The sequence below is a fragment of the Martes martes genome (assembly GCF_963455335.1).
Source record: "Martes martes genome assembly, chromosome: 10".
Lineage (NCBI taxonomy): Eukaryota > Metazoa > Chordata > Mammalia > Carnivora > Mustelidae > Martes > Martes martes.
The window spans coordinates 55,142,851-55,157,917 of NC_137898.1; the positions used below are offsets into that span (position 1 = coordinate 55,142,851).

Below are 15,067 nucleotides of genomic sequence, written 5' to 3' on the forward strand. Positions count from 1 at the left end.
ATAATACTCCATAGGGTATATGGACCACATCTTCTTTATCCATTCATCCGTTGAAGGGCATCTTGGTTCTTTCCACAGTTTGGCGACCGTGGCCATTGCTGCTGTAAACACTGGGGTACAGATGGCCCTTCTTTTCACTACATCTGTGTCTTTGGGGTAAATACCCAGTAGTGCAATTTCAGGGCCCTAGGGAAGCTCTATTTTTAATTTCTTGAGGAATCTCCACACTGTTCTCCAAAGTGGCTGCACCAACTTGCATTCCCACCAACAGTGTAAGAGGGTTCCCCTTTCTCCACATCCTCTCCAACACACGTTGTTTCCTGTCTTGCAAATTTTGGTCATTCTAACTGGTGTAAGGTGGTATTTCAATGTGGTTTTAATTTGAATCTCCCTAATGGCTAGTAATGATGAACATTTTTTCATGTGTCTGATAGCCATTTGTATGTCTTCATTGGAGAAGTGTCTGTTCATATCTTCTGCCCATTTTTTGATATGATTATCAGTTTTGTGTGTGTTGAGTTTGAGAAGTTCTTTATAGATCCTGGATATCAACCTTTTGTCTGTACTGTCATTTGCGAATATCTTCTCCCATTCCATGGGTTGACACCAAGGAAGTAGAAACAATCATCAGAAGTTATTATCAACAGTTATATGCCAATAAGTTAAGCAACCTAGATGAAATGGATGCATTCCTGGAAAACTATAAACTCCCAAAATTGAACCAGGAAGAAATTGACAACCTGAATAGACCGATATCTAGTAACGAGATTGAAGCAGTGATCAAAAACCTCCCAAAAAACAAGAGCCCAGGACCTGACGGATTCCCTGGGGAATTCTACCAAACTTTCAAAGAAGAAATAACACCTATTCTGCTGAAGCTGTTTCAAAAAATTGAAGCAAAGGAAAACTTCCAGACTCTTTTTATGAAGCCAGCATTACCCCGATCCCCAAACCAGGGAAAGACCCCACCAAAAAGGAGAATTTCAGACCAATATCCCTGATGAATATGGATGCTAAGATTCTCAACAAGATCCTAGCAAACAGGATCCAACAGCACATTAAAAAGATTATCCACCATGACCAGGTGGGATTCATCCCTGGGTTACAAGGATGGTTCAACATTTGCAAATCAATCAATGTGATAGAACAAGTCAATAAGAGAAGAGAAAAGAACCACATGGTCCTCTCAATTGATGCAGAAAAAGCATTTGACAAAATCCAGCATCCATTCCTGATTAAAACGCTTCAAAGTATAGGGATAGAGGGAACATTCCTGAACTTCATAAAACCTATCTATGAAAGACCCACAACAAATATCATCCTCAATGGGAAAAAGCTTGCAGCCTTCCCGCTGAGATCAGGAACACGACAAGGATGCCCACTCTCACCACTCTTGTTCAACATAGTATTAGAAGTCCTAGCAACAGCAATCAGACAACAAAGAAAAATAAAAGGTATCCAAATTGGCAATGAAGAAGTCAAACTCTCTCTTCGCAGATGACAATTCTTTATATGGGAAAATATTTTTCCTGTCAGAATATATGCATTGTGGACTTCATTGGCGATGTCTTCATACTCTTTGTTGGGACATTTCTTTGACATCTGTGTTTTTGTAAATGAGTAGCTGCATCTATAGCTTTCAACAGGTTGAATATTTGGGCAGAAGTACCTAAGTAGTAGTATATTCTTCCATCAGACACCAGATTGTGTCTGATTGTCTTCTTTTGTAATGTTCTCAGTTGTGATGCTGGATATCTATATTTCTTTTTCTGTGGTAGGTTTATTAAAGTGAATTTAATTTTTCCTGAAAGTGTGGATTCTAAATATTCCTTATTTTGTAATATATATTTATATAAAACAGCATGTTTAAAAATGCATTTATTGGAAACAAATGTTGGAACAAGACATAAATATTATTGATTCCCATTCAGAGTTAATAACTCTATCAGAGCTAAGTTTAAATATACCTTTAATATATGAATGAATAAACTTTGCCAAAAGTGCTATGATTATCAGTTTCTGAGCTTTCTATTGTGTTCCATTGGCCTGTGTGTCTGTTTTTATGCCAGTACCATACTGTTTTGTATGTAATTTAGCCTTGTAATCTAGCTTGAAATTGGAGTGTGGTGACTCCAGATCACTTAGTCAGTGAGTTTATTTATTTATTTATTTATTTATTTATTTATTTATTCTTAGTTTATATTTGTATTCTAAATGTTTTTATTTCACTTCTTTTTTATTATGATCGTATAATGTGTTATTTGCTTCAGGGATACAGGTTTGTGATCCTTCTGTTTTATACAGCACACAGTGCTCACCACAGCACATACCCTCCCCATGCCCATCACCCAGCCACGCCATTCCCCCACCCCCTCCCCTTCAGAAACCCTCAGTTTGCTTCCTGAGATTAAGTATCTCTTTTTCTTTGACTCCCTCTCTGGTTTCATCTTGCTTCCTTTTTTTCCCTCTCTTCCCCTATGTTCCTCTGTCTTGTTTCTTAAATTCCACATATCAGTGAAATCTGATAATTCTCCTTCTCTGACTGACTTATTTCACTTATCATAATACCCTCTAGTTCTATCTATGTCATTGAAAATGTCAAGATTTCTTTTTCTGATGGCTGCATAATATTCAATGGTATATTTATCCATATATATCCATTCATCTGTCATTGGACATCTGGGTTCATGGCTCATTGGCTCTTGTTGGCATTGCTGCTATAGACATTGGGGTGCAGGTGCCCCTTCAGATCACTACATTTGTATCTTTGTGGTAAATACCCAGTAGTGCTGTTGCAGGGTTGTAGGGTAGCTCTATTTTCAACTTTTTGAGGAATCTCCACACTGGAGTGGTGGTGGCCTCACCAGCTTGCATTCCCACAATAGTATAAAAGGATTCCCCTTTCTTCACATTCTTGCCAACATCTTTGGTTTCCTGACTTCTTCATCTTATCCATTCTGACTGGTGTAAGGTGGTATCTCATAATGGGTTTGATTTGTATTTTCCTAATGTCCGAGGGATGTTGAGCACTTTTTATGTGTCTGTTGGCCATTTGGATGTCTTCTTTGGAGAAATGTCTATTCGTGTCTTTGGCCTAACTCTAGATTGGATTATTTGTTCTGTGGGCGTTGAGTTTGGTAAGTTCTTTCTAGATTTTGGATAGGAGTTCTTTATCTGATATATCATTTGAAAATATCTTTTCTTCTGTTTGTTGTCTTTTGGTTTTGTTGACTGTTTCCTTTGCTGTGTAAAAGCTTGCTATCTTGATGAAATCCCAACAGCTCACTTTTGCTTTTGTTTCCCTTGCCATTGGAGACGTGTCTAGCAAGAAGTTGCTGTGGCTGAGGTCAAAGAGGTTGCTGCCTCTGTTCTCCTCAAGAATCTGGATGAATTCCTGTATCACATTGAGGTCTTTCATCAATTTGGAGTCTATTTTTTGTGTACAGTACAAGGAAATGGTCCAGTTTCATTCTTCTGCATGTGACTGTCCTGTGTTCCCAGCACCGTTTGCTGAAGAGAATTTTTCCCATTGGATATTCTTTCCTGCACTGAGGAAGATTAATTGACCCTAGAGTCAAGGGTCCATTTCTGGTTTTTCTATTCTGTTCCATTGATTTATGGGTCTGCTTTTGTGCCAGTACCACACTGTCTTGATGATTACAGGTTTGAAATAGAGCTTGAATTCTGCAGTTGCATTGCCACCAGCTTTGGTTTCCTTTTTCAACATCCCTTTGGCTATTCGGGGTCTTTTCTGCTTCCATACAAATTTGGGGATTATTTATTCCAGTTCAGTGAAAAATGTGGATGGTATTTTGACAGGAATTGCATTGAATCTATGGATCATTCTGGGTAGTATAGACATTTTCACAATAGTTTTTCTTCCAATCCATGAGCATGGAATGTTTTTCCATTTCTTTGTGTCTTCCTCCAATTTGTTCATGACTGTCGTATAGTTTTCTGAGTACAGATCCTTTGTCTCTTTGGTTGGATGGATTTCTAAGTATCGTATGGTTTTGGGTGCAATTATACATGGGATGGACCCCTTAACTTCTCTTTCTTCTGTCGCATTGGTATTGTAGACAAATGCAACTTATTTCTGTATATTGATTTTATATCCTACCACTTTACGGAATTCTTGGATGATTTCTAGCAATTTTGGGGTGGAGTCCTTTGGGTTCTCCACAGAAAGTATCTTATTGTCTGCAGAGGGTGAGAGTTTGACTTCTTCTTTGCTGATTCAGACAGCTTTGATTTCTTTTTGTTGTCTGGTGGCTGAGGCTAGGAATTATGTACCATGTTGAACAATAATGATGAGTTCTCTGTCGTGTTCCTGACCTGAAAAGGGAAAAGCTCTCAGTTTTTTCCCAATGGGAATGATATTCTCTGTGGATTTCCAATAGATGGCCTTTATGATGTGGAGGTATGTACCCTCTAGCCTTCCATGGTGAAGAGTCTTGATCAAGAAGGGATGCATTGATTTGTCAAATGTTTTTTCCACATCTATTGAGAGGATCCTATGGTTCTTGTTCTTTCTTCTATTAATGTAGTGGATTCCATTGATTGATTTGTGGTTGTCAAACCACCCTTGCAGCCCAAGAATAAATTCAGTTTGGTCATGGTGAATCATCCAAATTGATGACAATTTGGACAGAAAGCTCATGAGAATTGGCCAGGATTTTGTGGCAGCTTGGTCTGTGGACCCACCCAGTGTTTGGACTGCTTTCTCACTAGGTTCCTGTTCCACCATCCACTATTACAGGCCGGGTCCATGGGGCTCCGCCAAGGCCCTCCCCTGAGGCAAGCTCCCCAGGGTGGGGGTCTTGCTGAGTCTTAGGCTTCAGGTTTGCGGGGGGGAGGGGTGAGGGGGGTGGCCTCAGGGTGTCATGCAGGTTTCTCCTACTTGGAGTGTTTTGTGCAGCTCCAAACTGCATGGTTTCCTCTTGGGTGGCAGGTGGAGTCCTGAGGTGTGGAGGGCTTGGGGGCCAGGCCTATGGGGACATCAGCCTGAAAACCCAATGTAGGCTTAAGGGTAGGGCCTAGGGGCATGGCAGGCCAGATCTGCCAGTGCCAAGGCAGGCACCCCAGGGGGCTGAGTAGAGGGCAGGAGTGACCAGTGTTCTGAGGTGATTTGTGCTTCACACACACCTGGCATTAGAGCTCTTTCTTGCAGGGTTTTGGCCACTCAGGACCCTGGGCCAGGCCCAGGTGGCTCCCTTGAAGGCTCCCACCACTGGGGGTTCACCGTGGGTTTCTGGCCAATTCTCACGAGCTTTCTGCCCAAATCGATATCAATTTGGGCAGAAAGCTCGTGAGAATTGGCTGGCACTGTGCAGCAATTCGGGCTTCTAATTTTGTCCATATATAGATCTGCTTCCCACTACTCATGCTGCCCACATCTTCCTTAGCCACTTGTCCAGGCAGATACACTTTGGTCCTACATTATAGCTGTGAATGAATAATCATGACCTGTAACTCACATCCCACTCACTAATTCTTTGGGAGTGTGTGTATTATTATATTCATTTTTATTTTAGGGAAGAGATATAATACATAAACACTAGTTTTTATTCCATTTCATTAGTTTGGTAGAAAGTCCTTCCTTTCCCCATGTATATTCATCTCTTATGGATATTTTGGAGCTACTGGGAATGTTTGTTGTTGCTTTCACCTGCTTTTACAATGTGAAAAAGATACCTCAAAGGCATTCACTTTCCCTGTCATATTTGAAATTCTACTATCCATTCTAGAAGAAGCTGAAGATAATGTAACATTATGGAGAAGATCACTGGAGACTGGTGTCCTTTTCTAATCTCAAACAAAACTTCCTTTGGAAGCCTGCCCTGAGTTCTTTAGTCCTAAGTGCATAAACTATAGGGTTGAGGGAAGGGGGGATGATGTTGTGCAGCACGTTGAGCAGAACTGGAATCAAAGGAGCTTTGGGTTCTGCCAGGTGAGTTACTGAAATCACAACAACTACTGTGTAGAAGAATAGAATAAGGATCAGATGGGAGCTACAAGTGCTCAGAGCTTTGGATGCAGCTTCAGCTGAGTTCAGTCTAAGTACAGAGCGCAGAATCAAAGTGTATGACAATATTATGAGACCTAGGTCACTCCCCATTCCAAGCCATGCCAGAATCAACTGGCAGATGCTGTTTGGCCTCCTGTCATCACAAGCCAGGCTAGTGACCCCAAGGTTAGAGCACAGGCAATGCTCAATCTCATTCCTGGAGCAATAATTACGCTGGGCTGCAAGCATGGGCACTGGAATGACAACCAAGCCATTTCTAAGTACCATGAACACAGTGGCTTTTAAGATTAAGGCATTGGTGACAATTGATGGGTAGCGAAGAGGGTGACAAATTGCTACATATCTGTCAAAAGCCATACAAAGGAAGATACCAGATTCCATGCCAACAAAGCAGTGAATGGCATAAATCTGAGCAAAGCACTCAGGGAGGCTAATGACCTTGGCATCAAACCAGAAGATGGCCAAGATCTTGGGCATGATGGTGGTGGCCAGGCCCATGTCCACCACAGAGAGAATGCTTAGAAAATAGTACATAGGCTGCTGAAGGGCAGGGTCCTGACAAATGGTGATGAGGATGAGGATGTTAGCACCAATTGCTGAGAGGTAGAGTATTGCCAATGGAAAGGAGAGCCAGTGTTGCCAGCTATGAATGCCTGGGAATCCCATCAGGATGAACTCAGAGACCTGGAATTTGGAGCTATTAGAGTCTTTCAGAGATGCAGACATCTTTTCCTAAGAGAAAAAGAAAATGGTTTTCAAAGTTGCTCTTTTTGTGCAAAATTATCATCAACACTATTTTTTAACTGTCCTCACACAATTGTCAAACAATATTTTTTGAAGATTTTATTTATTTGACAGAGAGAGAGAGATCACAAGTAGGCAGAGAGGCAGGCAGAGAAAGAGGTAACCAGGCTCCCTGCTGAACAGAGAACCCAATATGGGGCTGGATCCCAGAACTCTGAGATCATGGCCTGAACCAAAGGCAGAGGTTTAACCCTCTGAGTTGCCCAGACACCCTATGTTGAACAATATTTTAAATAAGGTCTCCACAGAGTATAGTTTGGAGCTGTAAGAAAATGAATTCTACAGTCATTCCTTATGGAAATTTAAGATAAATTGTAACATTCTGGGCTTTGGCTTCTACTGTAGTTAAACTTCAAAAGAGCAATTGTCACTGCTGTCTATTCAGGGGGGATTCAGCATGCATCTCAAAGCTCTTTTTGTATTTTCCACAGCCAACTCAATTTGGGACCATCACATGAACATGGTTGTTGTTGTTGTTTTAACTTTCATCATCTCTTCAGAAATTTTGTGGAATCAAATAGATGTGTTGGTTCGCTTCATATTTGTCTCAATCTTGCTTCAAATTTTTATTAACTAACAGCCAAGAATTTTTTTAAACACAGAATTATGAGATTAAATTTTATAGCTACACCATTCCCAGTTGCTATAGATGTCCACTAATGTTTTATATAGCTTCCAAAAATTTTACATTGTAGACTTAGAAGTTTGCAAACATAAGTGTGGGCCTATTAAAAGAGGAATTACTTTCTTTTTTACATCCCATTTTTATGGACTGCTGAGAATGTCTCAGAAGAATAGCTTTAGTAGTGAGGTGTTCATGACTGAATTTGTCAATTTCAGGAGTCATATAATGGAGAAAATAATAGAGTTTTTTTTTTTTTTTTTTCCCTAGGGGCACCGGGGTGGTTCAGTCATTTAAATGTCTGCTTTGGACTCAGGTCATGATCTCTGAGTCCTGGGAACCAGCCCCACATAGGGCTTCCTGCTCAGTGGGGAGTCTGCTTCTCTTTCCCTCTCTCTCTCCCTGTCCCTCTCCCATGCTCATTTTCTCTCTTTCTCTCTCAAATAAATAAATAAAACCTAAAAAAAAAGAAACTTTTTTTTTTCTAATTCAGTCTTAGAGAATCTATAAAGTGATATAAATAAAGGATTCAGACACAGGTGATAAGATGGTTTTGATTTTACTTAATGACCAAGAATTGCGTGTCCATAATATTGAACACACTTCTACTGTATGTTCAGATTCATGTTTGAAACTAGACTCATCTTCTGTCAGACTCTGTTGTTTTTCATGTACCTTTTATTCTGTTCAGGAACCAAACAGCCAAGCCTGAAACTAACAAACAATCCTTTCCTATTGGTAAAGAACTGCTTCCTTGTCCTGTTGCTTCCTGCCCTTTACTTCACTCAGGCAGCCCTTCCCTTGACCACTGCTTCTGCAGCCTTACCTGGTCAAATTTATTTGCCTTTTTCTGTGCTTCTTTCCTTTTCTCAGCAATCTGATCATCGTAAAACTGGTATTCTATTCTCTATACTAATCCATGCCTTCACACTTTCTTTCAAATAAAGTTTAAACTCCTTTACAGCAGATAAGACAATTATGGATTTATTCTTGATATAGTTAATTTTATTATTTTTTTGATATAATTACTTTTGAATGTAGAAAAACATATCTGAAAGAAATTAAAATTATCTTGTGTTATCACCAACAAAAGAAGATCTGTATTCACAACTAGATGCATCGCATTTTTTTTTCCAGAAATGTCTTGCTACCTCTATGTTTAAATAGACATGCACTGCCTAAACATGGGGCAAATCATCCTTCTTTAATGGTAATGTAATTTGATGAACACTAAAGTCATCTAAATGTATTCATAGCAAATTGTGACAAAACAGACACAAAAAGGCTTGGAGATGAAGTTGATTTGACTTTGGACTTTTAGGTCAAAATTCTGAGGATTTCAGCTTCCTAACTCCATCTTGAGAGCTTGGAAGTGTGTGACCCACTTGACTGTATGAAGCCTGGCACTTTTGCCAAATACTCACACATTAGTACACATCTTCCTACCAAAGACACAGTCCTGTATCTTTGATGTTTTCTCCTGATTGATATTAGTGCAAACCAGTTAAAAGAAGGAACAGATTTGAAAGGAAAGGAAATTGTGTTTTAAATATTTTTTTTAGCAGTTAGAGATTAGCAGGACATGGCATGTGATCCTGCTATGGAAAATAGTTAATATACTCCCCCTGAAGTTAATCTGGTAGCTGTTTTATAGATGAAGTCACTTCTATAGCAGTAGATAATCTATATTCCCCAATATTAGCCCTAACCCCCTTGAAAAGTTTCTCTAAGCCTCTATTTCTTGCCAGGACAGGGGAAAGAGTCCATCCCTTATGCAGGATATTGCCAAGACAACATAAGAAAAGGTTAAGGATGCCATTGGATGCTCTGGGATTAATCAATGTGATGAGGCCAAGGTTTCAGTACTTAACTGTGGTTATGAGCAGACACTCACAGTCTGAGGTCCTGGCAATGGCAGGGGTTTCCTATCCAGAAAAAAAGACACAACTCTGAGAAAGGAGCTTTACACATGAGCTGAGGATGTGTTCTCAGCTGACAGATGGCATAAAATTTATGAGCTCTGGAATTTATGGGGAGTTGTAAACAACTCAGTGATCTGAGGATAATAGACTTCCCTTGGAAATATGAAGAGAGAATAGCCCATAGAGAAAGGAGAAATCCTAGGATATTAAATCCCAATAGGTTGGGGGAGGAGATTAATTCAGAGATATGTTTCCTATCAATAATACCTGAAATCATATATAAACAGAAAAATACATTCATTTATGAAACTAAAATGGCCCTATAAAAAGTGGGCAAATTTATTAGTGTTTGAATTGTTCTTGGCTACAACATTTCAAGGGATTCTAAATTCTGCAGTTATGATGTCATGCTTAAAAATTTTTAGAGGCAAATTTATTATATATATATAGATAGATAGATAGATGGTAGATATTAGTGCTTCTACTATGTTTACAAAATATGGTAGGCATAGAATGATCAATGAACTGTTATGGTCCATTTTCACATGGAAACTGTGATCTAATTTGGACAGGTAGATAAAACATTAAATAAGAAATCTAACATATATATACCTGTGGACTGGGAGAAGTGCTTTAACGCAAAAGCACCTGGAGATATCATAGCATATTAATGAGAATTAAATTAGTTTTGGTGTCAAAGAAGGATTACAGAAGAAACACCAGTTTGTACTGAGGATACTTGGAGTAGGTCTTAACTATGGTGTTTGTTTGATTGATGGGGATGAGGGGAAGGGAAAGGATTCCAAGAACTTTAAGATTCTGAAATGAGAGGATCATGTTAAATTCAAGGTAATAGAGAAGGATAAATATGGCTGGAACCTTAAACTGTGCTAGAAGATGAGATATGATGTGATATAGAGCTGTGGAGCTAACAACAGAGGCCAGAGACTTATAAGCAAATTTATGCTAAAATCACAAGGGACCACTGAAGTTTTTAAGGAGAATTAAGAACTCGCAGCAATGACAAGACCAGATTACATGTGGCAAGAATAAATATAAGTAAATCAGGTGAATAGCAGTAATATAAAGGAGGAATGACACGGTGTTGAACTAGGATGGGGCAGTGAGGATGAAGAAAAATGAATAGATTTAGAAGCTGTGGTGGAGGTAAAATTGATTATTTCTATGACCAAAGAATAAAATTTTTTTCTTTAAATTTTTTTCTTCCCCTTTGAGTAGAGTTTACAGAAAATGTTACACTAGTTCCAGGTATACAACATAGTGATTCAAAAAGTCTATACATTATGCTACGCTCACGACAAGTGTAGCTGCTCTGTGTCACTGTACAGTGCTATTACAATACCCTTGACTCTGTTCCTTATGCTGTACCTTCTATCCCCATCACTGACTCATTCCATTACTGGAGGCCTGAACCTCCCACTCCCCTTCATCTATTTCACCCAATCCCTTACTCCCCTGCCCTCTGGCAACTATCAGTTTGTCCTCTTTATTTATAGGTCTGTTTTTATTTATAGGTCTGATTATATCTATTCATCTGTTTTGTTTTTATAGATTCCACATAGAAGTGAAATCATATGATATTTGTTTTTCTTTGTCTGATTTATTTCACTTAGCTTAATACCCTCTAGGTCCATTCATGTTGTCACAAATGCAAATCTCATTCTTGTTTATGGCTGAGTAATATTCCATTATATATATACCATTATATATAATAGGATGGAGTAGGATAATATATGTATCAATATCACATCTTCTTTACTTCTTTATTCATTTGTCAATAATGATGGATACTTAAGTTACTTCCTTATCTTGGCTATTGTAAATAATGCTGCAATAAATATAGGGGTATATGTATCTTTTAAATCATGCTTTCATTTTCTTTGCATGATTACCCAGTAACAGAATTATTGGATCATATGGTATTCCTATTTTTAATTCTTTAAGGAAGCTCCATACTGTTTGCCACAGTGGCTATACTAATTTGCATTCCAACCTACAAGGCACGAGTGTTCCTTTTTTTCCACATTCTCCCCAATACTTGTTATTTCTTACTTTTTTTTAAATTCCAGCCATTCTGATAGGGATATCTCATGGTTTTGATTTGAATTTTCCTCATTAGTGATGTTAAGCATCTTTTCATGTGCCTGTTGGATATCTGCATGTCTCCTTTCCAAAATGTCTTTTCAGGTCCTCTGTCCATTTAATTGGCTTATTTGGGTTTTTTTGGTGTTGAGTTATATAAGTTATTCATATAATATGGATTTTAACTCAATATTTAGTATATCATTGCAAAGATCTTCTCCTATTCAGTAGTTTGCTTTTTTGATTTGTTGATGATTTTCTTTACTCTGCAGAGGTTCTTATTTTGGTTTATTACAGTTAATTTTTCCTTTGGTTTCCCTTCCTTTAGAAGACATATCTAGAAAAATGTTGCTATGGCTGATGTCAAAGAAATTACTGTTTATGTTCTCTTCTAGGTGCCTTAAGGCTTCACATTCATCTAAACAAACAATTCTAAGTTTCTGGTATATGCAGTAGGATGGCATATGATGCTATTCACATTTTTAAGGAAGAATGAAGAAAGACCAGGTTACAGGGGAAGAGAATGTATTCAGATTAGGTCACAACAAACATGAGATGCATTTGAAGCATCCACGTAAAGATGACTTATTCAGCACACAGAAAAGTCATCCCAGAGAACAAAAGAGTAATTTTTTTATTATTATTTTTTATTTTTTAAATTTCTTTTCAGTGTACCAAATTCGTTGTTTATGCACCACACCCAGTGCTCCATGCAATACGTGCCCTCCCTAATACCCACCACCAGGCTCACCCAACTTCCCACCCCCTGCCCCTTCAAAACCCTCAGATTGTTTTTCAGAGTCCATAGTCTGTCATGGTTCATCTCCCTCTCCAATTTCCTTCAACTCCCTTCTCCTTTTAACCATTTTACATTCTTACTAGCAGTATCTGAGGGTTCCAGTTTTTCCATATTATTGCCGACAAGACTATTATCTTTTTTATTATAACAATTCTAGTGGATGTGAAGTGGTATCTCATTATGGTTTTGTTTTACATGTCCTAAAGGACTAATGATATTGACCATCTCTTCATGTGCTTATTGGCTTATTTATATCTTATTTGGAGAAAGGTCTATTCATATCCTTTGCCCAGTTTTTAATTGATTTATGTTTTTATGATTGTGTTCTAAGCATTCTTTATATATTCTGTACACAGTTCCCAAAACATCAATTTGAGGGGAAAATTGGAATGACCAAAATATTACTTATTGTAATAATATACAGTGTATTATCCTAGGTTATTTGTTGGCATATGATTTTCATAGTAGTCTCTAACAAGCCTATGTATTTCCATGGTATCAGCTGTAATATCTCCTCTTTCATTTCTGGTTTTGTTTATTTGTGTCCTTTTACTTTTTTTCTTAGTAAGTTTAGCTAAAGGTTTGCCAATTTTGCTCACCTTCTCAAAAAACTAGGTCTCACTTTCATTGAGCTTCTCTATTGTTTTTATTTATCTCTATTTTATTTATCTACACTTTGTCTTTGTGATTTCCTTCCTTCTGTTTTCTTTTGGTCATGGTTGTCTTTGAGGTATAAAGTGAAGTTGTTTCTGAGATATATTTCTTAATATCTGCATTGTTATATGTTTCCATCCAAAAACTGCTTTTGCAGCAGCCTCTATGTGCTGCTGTGTTGGGATTCTGGTGTCATTTCTTTTAAAGTATTCCAAAATTAATGCCTTATTCCCCTTTTTAATTTTTATTCCACTGTTTGGACCTCTAGTACAATGTTGGATAGAAGTGGGAACAGTTGACATCTTTGTCTTACCATTATCCTCAGGGAAAAAGATTTTAATATTTCATCATTAAGTAGGAAATTGGCTGTACGTTTTTGTGCATTACCTTTCCAAGTTAAGAAAATTTTCTTCTAAATTTAGTTTTTACTATGTGTTTTTATCATGAATAAGATGTTTAAATAAAACAAATTTTGTCCTAATCTATTCTAATAATCTTATTTTTTCCTACTCAAATAAATTTTGTGGTATTTAAATTGATAAAAACATTACTTTCAGATAATGCAGAAACAAAGGCAAGAGAATACTGGATCAAGATCACTTTTGAGAAAAGTAAAAGAAAAGTTGACACAGCACAATTAAAGCTGATATACAAAATTGTCATCTCTAGTTTGGGCAAAGGTTCTCCACAATCAAAACATTACACAGTGCTGAAATAATTCTCTGACTTACTTTTTGATACACAGAAGTTTTAAAATGCGACCCTTAAAAACAAACATACAAACAAACAAGACACTTAAGTTATATCACAGCTTATCAGTTGCTCCTTAGTTTCTTATTTTAGTCATTGGTGTGGCCTTCAACTGGTAATACAAGGCTAACAAAACCATTACAGTTTGCATTTTGAAAAAAGAACACTATGGCTTTTGTAAAGTAAGAGTTGTGTTTCCATGAAGAACAATTATACCATCAAGTTTGATTCTGTCAGGCTTGTAAGTGTGTGCTTTATGTTTGAATACAATAATTTTTTTAATGAATTTCACATATGTCACAAATGGAAATTTTAAAAACTATAAAAATCACATATATCTATATAAGTTCATATATGTTTATCCATCTATATATGTTTTCCATTAAAATGAAATAGATACTGAAATTCTTTTGATAAATATTTGACTAATATAGAATAAATTGTATAAGTTGAAAAGATAATATGACTACTCAATTCTCCTTAAAATGTTAAAATAGTCAGGTATTTATGTATCTGTACAACAGAAGGAGATTAATTTAGGAAAATATAGGTATCCATAATTTTAAAATAGGCAATATATTTCTGAGATTCCTTGTGCTATGTTCTACAGAATATCTTTCCTAAATATGAAATAAATATCCTACATATATCTCTTGTGCCTTCTTTTTATAAATATGTTTTTAACTACTAAAACTAACTTACATGTTACACAATAATTTCAGGTCCCATCTTTAACACATTTGCAAAGCTCTCAGGGGTCCATGCATATACACAGTTAATATAGTACTAACCACAAAATGACTAAGGAAATTTCCAAAACAGATTTAAATGATTTCAATACATCATAACTTAATTGTTCTAGCAAGGAAAATTAACAAATGTCATGTCATGGGTGTAGATAGGTATTTTGGAATAGTAACATTAATACATGTCTGTTATTTGTAAAGCACAACTTTGATATCTTTTGTCTATCGTCATTTCCAAACCCCATAAAACAAGCCTGTTTTCTCCTTAGACTGTCCTAAATCTCTAAAACAAATGGTCTTCTCTTATATAGCAGTGAGTCCCTCCAGGCAAGGGCTGTTATCTAAAATGGATGAAATACAGTCTTAACTAAATCTCTCTAGAAATGAACCAAGAAAAATGAGGTTCTCTTTCTGAGAACACGGGGAGGGCAGGCAAGAATCCAGAATGTTCTGGCCATGACTGAGAACTATTCTCCTAGTTCTCCCCCTTTTCTTCTTGTCCTGAGCATGATTCATACCTGACTTCCAGGACAACAGAACCAGTGATTCTCACTTTGTTAGGGAAATGACACAGATACTTGTAATCACGATGGAAAGTTACACTGAATTGCAATCTGAGAATTGAGGAAACAAGTATTT

General features: G+C 37.3%; 1 pseudogene across 1 annotated transcript; it reads right to left on the reverse strand.

Annotated features, from left to right (window-relative positions):
• Positions 1-5,717: 5,717 nt before the first annotated feature.
• LOC308350845 (olfactory receptor 56B1-like) lies at positions 5,718-6,754 on the reverse strand (annotated as a pseudogene). Its single transcript has one exon. The product of its transcript is annotated as an olfactory receptor 56B1-like (transcript).
• Positions 6,755-15,067: the final 8,313 nt, after the last annotated feature.